Source organism: Electrona antarctica, assembly GCF_951216825.1.
Source record: "Electrona antarctica genome assembly, chromosome: 10".
Classification (NCBI taxonomy): domain Eukaryota; kingdom Metazoa; phylum Chordata; class Actinopteri; order Myctophiformes; family Myctophidae; genus Electrona; species Electrona antarctica.
Genome location: NC_136791.1, coordinates 52,903,127 through 52,914,306, shown reverse-complemented (window position 1 = coordinate 52,914,306; position 11,180 = coordinate 52,903,127). Strand labels below are relative to the sequence as shown.

The 11,180-nt window shown below is 41.3% G+C and overlaps 1 long non-coding RNA gene across 1 annotated transcript in view; it reads right to left on the bottom strand.

Annotated features, from left to right (window-relative positions):
- Positions 1-1,458: 1,458 nt before the first annotated feature.
- LOC306931418 overlaps positions 1,459-11,180 on the bottom strand; it is a 29,692-nt gene continuing 19,970 nt past the window's right edge. The window contains exons 2-3 of the long non-coding RNA XR_013791018.1: positions 8,836-8,925; positions 1,459-1,772 (exon numbers count right to left, since the gene is read on the bottom strand). This is a non-coding gene — a long non-coding RNA (uncharacterized lncRNA). The remainder of the gene's footprint in view (positions 1,773-8,835; positions 8,926-11,180) is intronic.

The window sequence follows — 11,180 nt, the reverse complement described above, 5'->3', positions numbered from 1 at the left end:
ATGTTGCAAATGCAAACACACTGTAAATGGGCGCGTGTGTGTGTGTGTGTGTGTGTGTGTGTGTGTGTGTGTGTGTGGGGGGGGGGGGGGGGGGGGGGGCTATATTTGTTTTTGTGAATGATGCTATGTCCATCTACAGTTCATGTGCTACCGTGAGGTTGACTCTTGACACCCATATTTCATGCCACTGTCTAAACTGTGCAGATGCCCCATGCACTTTGTTCAATAGATAGCCGACTTTGTTTTTAACTTCACCCCCGATTCCTTTTCACATAGCAGACATTTTAGATAATTGTCTCATATTCACCAGCCCAGCAGTCTCTTTCCCACACTCTATTATCGTGCCTTTGACCATCTGTGCTCTCAGTAAAGAAGGTTAGAGTCAGCATTCCACTAGGTCGAAGATGAAACTGCTACATTGTCATAATCAGCCCTGGAGGGCAAGACTTGACTCGGATTACAGGAAGAAATCTCCTCCATTTGAAACATTCCCATCCCACAGATGTCGCGATTATTCACTATTGTAAACCTCTGAGCCCAGAAAGGTTTACTTCCTGGTGTCAAAGGGTCGTTTTGATTATTGTCATATAAAATAAGTCTGCTGACTTGTAGTACTGCTGAAGTACTGCTTTGTGACCCCTTCTTTCTCCCCAATATCAGTGGCGTGCACAGACATTTAGAGGGGCAGGTGCTCAAGTTAAAAAAGGGCACCTTGTGCAGCGCGTGGAACCGGCCGGTTGCCTTAACCCATTTTGGGCGGGAACCCCTTTTGGTGTTAGCATTATGTTATGCTTTAGCTATTGAAAAATCAAAAAAAAAAAAAGGGTTTTTTTTTTTGTTTTCAAAAGGGCACATTGCCAAAAGGGCAGGGGGTGCTCTAGCACCCCCTAGTGTCTATCTGTGCACGCCACTGCCCAATATAACGGAATTATCATTGAAAACTCATGCTACTGGTCATCGACTCCTGTCCTTGCGTCGTCTTTCATTCATTCTGGGTTTTTACAAACAGAAGGTACTTTTACCATAAAGTAATTTTACTTGGATACTTTAACTATTCATATAAGGTTGATGATTTTGCTAAAATATATTCATGCTATGGTTATAACTTTAAGGTTTATTTACATAATGGTAAATACATATATTGGGAATAAAGGCTTTGAATGCCTATGGTATTTGGTTTGAGTATTCCTACTCTATTACATTTTTACATCTGGTAAATGGGTTTTCCTACAGTTAATACATTCTGGCTTATGTCCAGTGGTCCTTCCTGAGTTATCAAAATTACTGATATTGGATACCGGTAATACATATCATATAAAAAATGTGTCTATCAGTGTGCGTGCGTGCGTGTGTGTGTGAGAGACAGAGAGAACATATGCTACATAATTGTGCAAGCATGTTTGTGTGATCAGAAAATTTGAAAGATAAGGAAAAATCGATAAAATTGTGAAGATTTTTTAATATTTTTGCCCACAAATCTTCTATTATGGAGGTCCCTGGGACAACAACTTTTTAATTGGAGTCTGCAGACATATATATCAATCTGGGGGCCCTTGACATAACAGTGTTTGACAACCACTGTTATACATGACATTCAACCAGTGGCATACAGCAGTATTCATGACATCTGATGCTGATGCCTGGCCTGATTAACACACACAGACTGAAACAAACCACAAAAAAATAGAAAAATGAGCAAAAACTGTGGGAGATCTTGACGCAATTCCGTGAAAGCTTGCAGTTGTCGTCAATCTCGTTACGAGCGTGACAGTCTGAGAAAGGGAAAAAAAATAGAGAAATGGAGTTGTGGAGAGTCGACGATCAGCAAAACAGACGGGAGGATTGATTGATTGATTTATTAACAGAATTACAGAATTACAGTCAATTTAAAGTACAACTCAATACAAAAACTGTTAATAGTGAGTGGACGACACCATAAAGCATTACACTTGTTTACAATAGAAACCGCAGCCTAGCCGGTTGTTTAGTAGTTTCCAGAGCTCCCGAGGATTGTTTTTGTTTTCCTCGGCTTTATCACTGATAGTTTTTTTTTTTTGCGGATTTGGTCATGGCAGTTACGACATTTCTTAGCTTGTTTCGTTGGGTTTTTAGGACGCCCAGTTGGGTTTGGAGATCACTGTCGAAGCGTTTGGCTAGCTTGGACTTGCATTTTAGAAGTTCAGAGCATTTTTTGTCTCTGGCTTTCATTGCAGTCCAAATTCATCCATGGCTCCGAGCGGGTTTTGACCCTGATGGTTGGCAAAGGAGCCATGGTGTTTAGTACTGTTGTAAATTTAGTTTTGAAGCCAAGCCATGCTTCTTCGACTAGTGAGCTCCTAAGCTCATCGGACCAATCCAGACTCTCCAGTTCAATGTTAAGGCCTCGCTAGAGTAGGTTTTGAGGTCCCTAGATAGACAGCCGCACTTTAGTTTTTGTTTTTTGCGGGTGCAGAAAATCATAAAATGATAGCTAAGCCCGCATACAATAACAATGGAATGGCCAAACAATAACAAAGGAGGAGTGGGAAGGGCCGGGGAGAAGAGAAAGAACCAACGGGAGAACGAACACTTTGCTGACGCATCAGATAGTATTTACAGTCAGTGATGGAAGAGAAGTACTCACATTTGTTACTTAACTAAAAGTATCAATACTGCGATGTAGAAATAGTCTGTTACATGAAAAAGTACGGAATTCAAAATTTACTTGAGTAAAAGTACAAAAGTAGAAAGAGCTACACGTTTTTCGAGCGGTGCCGCTCCAATGGCCGCATGTCTGTCTGTCTGTCTGTCTGTCTGTCTGTCTGTCTGCATAAACAGCTGCAATACTACTGGTATAGCCAGCCAGCTGTGTTGTTTTAAAGAAGTATAGAAAATTGGAAATACTAAATAGTAAGTAGTTCCGGTCATTTGGTGGGGAAGTTTTTATACGTGGCTTCCAGACCCACAAAATGACCTTAATATTCACCAAAACCAGACCAGAACTCCCACCACGGGGCTCAGTGAATCAATTAATACCTTTACAAGCACTATATTAATGGCAAACATTTCCGGTAGCACTTTATAATAACTATACACTATTAACCATTAGTTAAGCATTAGTTAATGCTTAATTAATCATGAATCTATCATTAGTAAAGCATGATTCATACATTACTAAGCATTAGTAACACAGTTGTAAGCATTTCAACTGCACACAATTAAGCATTAGTTAAGCATTAATAAAATACTTGACTCATTATTAATTCATCATTAGTAAAGCATGATTCATACATTACTAAGCATTAGTGAACACACTTATAAGCATTTCATCAGTACACTATTAAGCATTTGTTAAGCATTAACAGAATACTTAAGTCATCATTAGTATTCATACATTAATAAGCGTTGTATTGCACACTGATAACCTACTTGTGAATGTGCTTAATCACTCTATTCTCATATTTTTGTAAATGATAGATTCAGCCCTTTATAAACAAGTGTTTTATCAATTTACAAACCAGTTATTTATGAGTTAACACATCGATTTGGTACATGGTTAATGTGTGGGTAATAAATGCTTTATAAATACTCTACAAATGATTTATTAAGGTAGTTATTACTCATTAGTTAAAGATGGAGTGCCGTGATTTTTTTCCACCCTTAAACATGATCATCAGGTGTTATTGTTGTATAAGGAGGTATAATTTTTTCAAAAAAGTGTACAGTATTGGTTAAAATGATGGTTTTATGTGGACACACCCACCAGTTCATTAGGTATGTGTGAGTTTAACCTTATAGCACCACCCACCTAATCCAGTCCCTCCGCCTCCTCCTTTAAGACCACCCACTTGTCCTAGTCCCTCCCCCTCCTTATAAAAGGACAGCCCATGGCTCTGCCCTTTTGTTTACAAAATGACAAATTGGTGTCTGTAATGTAACAAAAACTCATGTTTTTGTGAATGTTAGAAGTTAACACTTCCCATATTTCTGAGATGTCGGATAAGCACCATTATGCACTTATACTGCCACCATGTATCCATGTATAGGCCTATAATCCACGCATCCATACCATATCAGACCTGTTTTTCTGATTTGTTTTAATCATTTATTTATTTCCTCCAATTATATTGACCCTATTGTCACAATCAGCTCAGCTCATCATCCAATTAAATCATAGTTTAACAGCAGAAACAATTAGATTGATAGATCATTTAGCATGAATAATTTGCCAATATACTGTTATACTAATTTCCTCCAGCTAAGCACCCAGGCATTGAAACTGTCCTTTATTAAAACCCTTGGAGCTCTGCCCTAGGCACATGATGCTCTGGACAGAAGACTCTCCACTCTTCTATTGCTCTGATCAATCTCAATTTACAACATGAATATGCCGTTCCTTCTGACTGCATTGAGTTTCAGCAAAAGCAAAACCTGGGGTTGCCAGGTTTAAAGAAACAAGCGGCCAGGTCCACGAAAACAAGTCACAGAAATTGCCTTGAATATTTATGAAAACGTTTCAACAACACCAATCCTTTTAACAAGAATGCACACTGTGACACTACCACTGTGATTATAAAAGAAACAACCTGAACAGCAAGAGCAGTGGTTTCCTTGATTAATCCTGAGGACCCGACGTGAACATCTACTTGCTTCCAATCTAACGAAAAACAATCTAATGGACGTCTGCTGACTCTGCTCTGCTGTGAACTGGTAATGTGTGAAATGACTGTTTGAAAATCTGTCACACAGTTAGGCACAGAGCAGCAAACTGCTTTTTGTTCAGTTCACACGTGTGTATGTGGCAGGCAGCTCCGCCCACAGAGGTTGTCGTATTTAAAAAAATCACACCCGTGTGAACTGAGTGGTGTAAGGTTTTATATAGCATGATCAGCTGTGGTCTGACGTAATGTCTGACGTAATGAAATCACACAAAATATGTTAAGTAAAAAAAGCTATCATTTTTGATAAATGTATGTATCACACCTGGATGTGATTTCACAACTGGCTTTTTTTGCGCAGAGAAAATGACCACGGTTGCTACGGTCATCCAGTTCACCCGGGTGTGATTTAATTACGTCAGAAATTATTTTGAACATAGCAACCATGGTCATTTTTTTATGCACACAAAAGCCAGTTGTAGGAGTGGTTTACACCACTCAAAAAATATAGAGGGGGAGGTGCGTGTAATAGTAATACGTCACACTATCAGTGTTTATATCATTGGCCCGTTTGACTGTCAAGGGTTCAGCCTCCAGGAAGAAACCCTAAATACAAAGTTATTACACCATTGCACATAAAAACGACTCCAGGGTGTCTAATGAAGTACTGTCACCTCACAAACACATGAAAAACTGGAAAAATACACAAATTGTGGCACTCCATCTTTAAGCCTTTTGTGGGAACTAGGGATGCCGCCGATTAATAGATTTTCCGATTAATCGTCGGAGTCTCCGAAATCGATTTTAATATTTCATAATCGAAAATCGAAAAAAAATAATATATATATATATATATAGGCTAATAAGTAAGGCTGCATGATATATCGAACATGTACCTTCATCAGAGTGGAGAATATAAGTATAAATCAAGTTGAGCAAAGCCACTCTTCTCTGCCCCTCTCTAACAGACACAGTTAACGATCGCTTGTTAAGTGCCTGCCAGACAGACAATCAGATGAAACTAGAAAAAGTGCCCTTCTGGGCACAGGTCTCCACCAGGAGGATAGGAGTGTGTGTGTGATGTTTGGCAAAATGTTTAGGAGCAATATAAACGTGTGTGTGTGTGTGTGTGTGTGTGTGTGTGTGTGTGTGTGTGTGTGTGTGTGTGTGTGTGTGTGTGTGTGTGTGTGTGTGTGTGTGTGCGTGCGCGGACTGTGCTGTACACCGTCCGTCAGCTGTTCTCCTCCCTTGCTCTATAATGTAGCCTACATTAATCTGCTCCGCCAAAATTCAAGAAACTTTCATAATGACAATTTAAAGTGAATCCTACTTTGAGCGACGTGCGTCCATTGATGGTAGCATACTCCTTGTAAACTACGCCGTGTGTGCGTGCGTGCGTGCGTGCGTGCGTGCGTGCGTGCGTGCGTGCGCACGCGGCTACAGTATACTATGGTGTGATGACAGTAAGCGTAATGCCGTTGGATTGAACCATTGTCCTCGGGCCTTGATGGCTAACACCAGCCGGCCAGGGCCCAGCAGTTTGCTTTCACTGATGTGTGATTGCATTACATCAGGCCCTGTTGCCTCATTTCAAACTTTCACTGTGTATTACTCACCACTGAAATACTATCTGACACGCAGTGGTGTGATGAAGTAACTAAGTACGTACTTGAACGGTTAGTTCAGATTTTTGGACTTAAAGCTGTAGGAAATATGGTAGCACTTTATAATAACTATACACTATTAACCATTAGTTAAGCATTAGTTAATGCTTAACTAATGCATCCCCCCCCCCCCCCCAATCAATATCAGATAAATTATGCACATGCCATGGTCACATAACCATTACCAAATCCAGCTACTGTTGATATCACTTTCCTGCCACTATTATTAACTCCTGTGTACATTTGTAAACAGCATTTCTAATACAGTTCCCCCGTGTGAACTGCAATAAAATAAATTCTCATTCAGTTTCGTTCAATCTCAACTCCAGTGCTGCATATGGTAAGATTCTCTTTGCCAATCCACTCTAATAATCCAATGAGAAATTTCAATATGATTCTCGTTCTGCTGTGACAAGAGGTAACCCCCTCTGATCACTCATTTTGGTCCACTTTGGGAGATCTCAGGTTTATAATCAGTAGCACGACGGTGTCACGTACCAAAAAACAACAGATCTACAAGCCAACAACATTAGCTTGTAGATCTGTTCTTTAGTTCGCTGTTAGAGCTGTTCTTTTTGGCAAGCGACACTCTCCATTAATCGAGTAGCCTATAAATGAAGCTTAAATCACACCGAAAGCCCTGGTCGGCCAGTGGGTTACACATCACAGAAATAATCACATACTGTAGATCAACAGAAAGCAGCCCACTGGGACTTGGAGAATGTAGCAGCGATGGTTATTAAACACTTCGAATGAACTGAATTGCATTGGATAACACATTGAAAATGCAGTTCCAAATCATGATGTCATCATGTCATCATGTCTGATAGATGACCCATGGTGACATGCGTCCCTCGTCCATCATTGATGACATCAGAGCCAGCAGCCAGATGGCACCACAACCAGGGATTCCTGCTTCCCCAAAGAACTTCCCAGAAGCCCTGGAGATTTAATTAATCTTCATTTCACTCCTGCTGGGTTCAGCTCTATTTCCCCCTCCATTCTCTCTCTCTCTCTCTCTCTCTCTCGCCTCTCAGTTCATTTGTATTGTAACTCAAAAATGAACAACTTGCCGAGTAAAAACGTCTCTTCTTTATTGACTTATGTATCGTGAGAGAGAGTGTGTGTGAGTGTTGTGTCCATGCGTGCGTGCACGTGCAAGAACAGCCAAAAATCTTAATATAAATGTCTTTGACAATATATTATTTATAACATTGAGCTGCACATTAGAAATAATTTTACAGCTTCCATCTGCTCATGTTGCTTTAGTCCCTGTCACTCCACAGTTTTCAACTTGCTTCGCCCGGATTGAATAGAACAGCACTGCATTGTTACTATGAAAACCTGCTTTTCTGTGTGTCATGTCACGCCTCCATATATGTTCACACCTCCCGACATCACATCTCCATATATGGTCACGCCTAGTGACATCGCGCCTCCATATATGGTCACGCCTCGTGACATCACGCCTCCATATACAGTATGGTCACGCCTCGTGACATCACGCTTCCATATATGGTCACACCTCATGACATCACGCCTTGTGACACGTCACGCCACCATATGAAGATCACGACACTGACCTCATCTAACCCTGGATAACCATACATGGAGAAGACTGGATCATCACCTAGATCTGCATATATGGAGCCGGACAGCAACTCTACATCTGACGTCAAACCTTGGATCTCCATATATGGAGCTGACCTGTTCTGACATTCCATATGTTGATCCTTCCCCACCCGTCCTTCCTGTTCTGACATTCCATATGTTGATCTGCCTCATCAAACCCTGTACACTCAAGACATGCTCCATATATGGCCAGTACAGAATCCATTCCATATGTTGATCTGACCCCCCATTCCAAAGCGCCAGCGCTCGCCCAGCAGTCTGCCGTCACCCATGCGGATGCCCCGTTAGGGCGAGGTCGCTTCCCACCCTCATGGCGTCTTACTGGTTACACTGTAGACTCATTATCTTACAATTAATTTGTGTAACAAATACCTTACTTCACGTTGCATTCATTTTTGTCATGGTTATCACTTTAGTATATACTTAAGTTCAATGTAAGTTCATATAAGTTCACCAGTTCATCTCAGATCTATGCTGTCAGTAAAGAAGAGTTCAATTGAAATCAACGTTAAATTAGTTTGCATATGCATGGCATGTCACCTGTCAATCAACGTCACGCTGGTCATATGCGTGACAAAAGCTGATAGCATCAATGCCACCGTTGTAAAGGGTAGAATAGAGCCCTGGGCTATATTCCTTGCAGGCATAACTGTAGTCAGATTGAACCTTGAAGGGCTTAACAGTATCATTAATATGCATGGAATGGATGGAGGTCTCAGTGGTTCCTTGTCCAACCACATCAATGAGTGGTACGGTAGCAAAAGTTAGTGAGGGGAACTAAAGCAAAACTGCAAGGTAGAGAGAGAGGTGTGTGTGTGTGTGTGTGTGTGTGTGTGTGTGTGTGTGTGTGTGTGTGTGCGTGTGCGTGTGCACGTGCATGCATGCATGCGCAGATGTATCACCTGTGGTACACGGTAGATTGTGGGTTGTCTCTCTGCATCTGTCTCCGTGTCGTCCCCAGCCTGTCGCTGCTGTCTCCAGCGTGGGAAGGCCTGAATAATTGAACACAGAGCAAGAAGAGATTCATGAAAAGCGTGGCTGCTGAAACGCTCCGGGCCGCCCGTCCTCAACACAAATCAACACCAGCTCCAGAAGTGCAACGCAACAAACTCATCCATATGTAGGCGTCTTGTCTCACCACTGTCCACTGAGAGGGACAAGAGAGAGAAAAGTTACTGCATGAACTAGAGTTATGCATTTCAATGGCTGTGTCAACATACCGGTGCTTAGAAAGTAGTTTTGAAAGTAGCAATATACTACTACTACTAGAAGACATTTGGGATAAGTGAGTATTGATTTGCAGTTTATAACCAGATTTTATTAATATCGTTTTGCTACTGTTAATCTTGGCGTCAATTTACTTAAAGTATTTTCTTCGTTTTTGGATTCTTCATTCACCGTACAGGCTTGCAAACAAAAATACTCCCTGTATTGAAGGACAATTTTACCGATATATTAGCTTTTACCGATATATTATATTGTATGTCTTATACTGATAAATTGAGTACAAAGATCAGACCACAATGAAAACAAGTCCCGAGGGCTATTTGTGTCATCCTTTTAACATAACATTTTACTTTTTTTTAAAAACACGACATGACCTCTCACCCTCCTACCTCTCTGACTTAATTGTGCCCTACGTCCCACTCAGAGCTCTACGGTCTGCGGACCAGCTGCTGCTGGTCGAGCCTACGACCAGCAAGAGAAGTAGGGGTGGCCGTGCCTTTGCGGCTGCGGGCCCCAGGCTCTGGAACGCACTGCCCTTCACCATCAGATCTGCCCAGTCGATCGGTGTTTTTAAATCCCTACTCAAAACCCATCTGTTCTCCCTTGCTTTTAATTGCTCTTGAGTTCCCTTGTCTATTTTTATTGTTGCTCTTTGTCAACGTATGTTATTGTTTTTATTGTCTTGCCTTCAATGTCATGTTGTATTTTTAATTTTAATTTTTTTCTTGTTCAGCACTTTGGTCGGCCTTTGGCTGTTGGAAATGTGCTTTATAAATAAAGTTTGATTGATTGATTGATTACATCATCTACTGTTAACACAATTAAGTACATAAATCAATCAATCAATCAAAGACATCGGGGTGGTTAAACAATAGAAATAAAGTCGTTTGGGGTGAACTACTCCTTTAAAGTTGGGGGCAGCTAGAAATCCTGTGACACCTCCAGACCCCCTAATACTATTAGTTAAACTGACACTTTCACAATGAGGGGTGCGGTGACTCAGACAGTCAATGTAGCAATGTACAGCTCCTCCTGAGTCTGCATCTGACTCACGACAAGTCTCACCTTTCCTGTATTAGTTTCTGAAACCTCCAATAAAGCAAAAAGAAAAACGAGGGGTGTATAATAAATATAACAGTTTTTCAACAATTCAACATTTTTTATTAATGCCGCCACCTGGTGGCTCCACAGTAGCCTGTACTAGCTTCATGCAGAAAACAAATCACTCTTTAGAGTTTAGACCATAGATATTAAAAAAATAGATGCCTCATTGGCCGCTGCAGTTCGTTGGAGCCATGTGTGTTGAAGGAGAGGCGGAAGAATTTACACTGGGGGAGGAAGTACGCCGGAAGTGTGGAAGGCACGTTACGTCACGCTGCCACTCAAGTGATTATTGTCCAATCTCGAACATGCGCTCTGTGACGCACGCTCATGCTTCTGTGGTTTTTCGCAAGGAATCTCGGGAAAGTTTTGCCCACCCTTGAGCACATACGCTCCAGAGTCGGAAAGGGCGTCTGTCTACATTTATATGTCTATGCTTTAGACAGCCGTGGACTGTGTGATGACACAGCTTCAGTCCAGGCCATCTTCTCTCTTAATCAAAGTTTGATTAAGCTGTAAACATCATCCTTTACCTCAATCTGAGCCCTAAATATGCTTTAGATTGCGTGCGTGTAAGTGTACACGGAGATTTTGGATATTCGATGACGACACACCATGGAGTCCTATGGGGGCTAGCCACGGATGCTAAAAACAGCTAACGGACGGTAAATAAAATACTATTAATTCTGGATTAAAAGACATTAAAGAAACCCAAGATATTTTTTGCTCCTAACTATATATGTTTTGAGTCTCTTTTTTAAAAACTTTCAGATGTCCTGGCACTGGATCTCCAATAGCCATCTTCGCGGTCCCCAGGGACACATTAATCCTACAATCCAACCATGCAGATGTAATCGCATTTTCTTCCCTTTTGGCACGCAGGAAGATTCAGCTCATGTGGAAATCCATTCTCCCCTCC